This window comes from Orycteropus afer, unplaced genomic scaffold (assembly GCF_000298275.1).
Source record: "Orycteropus afer afer isolate SDZICR_OR568_19922 unplaced genomic scaffold, OryAfe1.0 scaffold00233, whole genome shotgun sequence".
NCBI classification, from domain to species: domain Eukaryota; kingdom Metazoa; phylum Chordata; class Mammalia; order Tubulidentata; family Orycteropodidae; genus Orycteropus; species Orycteropus afer.
In genome coordinates, this window is record NW_006921820.1 from 2,184,238 (window position 1) to 2,184,752 (window position 515).

Consider the following 515-nt stretch of genomic DNA (forward strand, 5'->3'; position numbering starts at 1 on the left):
GTCGATTGCTACTCATAGCTACCCCTTTTTGGGTTTCCAAGACGGTATCTCTACCAAAGTAGATTGCCCAATCTTCTTTCTGAGGAGTGGCTGGTGGGTTTGAACTGCTAGCTTCTAGTTAGCAGTCAAATGCCTTAGGCACTACGCCACCAGAGTATAGCTAGTTCATTTTCAACAAGTGTACTGTTCTGGTTACCGAATGCCACTCTGACAGGAATATATCACAAATGGGATGGCTTTAACAAACAGGAGTTTATTCTCTTACACTTTGGAGGCTTTAAGTCTGAGTTCAAAGTGTCAGGCTCTAGGGGCTGAGTGAAAGCCTCTCAACCCTGGGCTTCAACTCTGCCTCCTGCTCCCAGCCCACTGAAGCTGGAGGCTTTTCTTCACTCAGCTGCTGGCTGCTGAGGCTGACAAACCCAAGGTCGACAAGTAACAAGGCACAGTCCTGATATTACCAAACCACACTGCAGACCATTAATTCAAATCCATTAAAAAGTCCCAAGATTGCCATC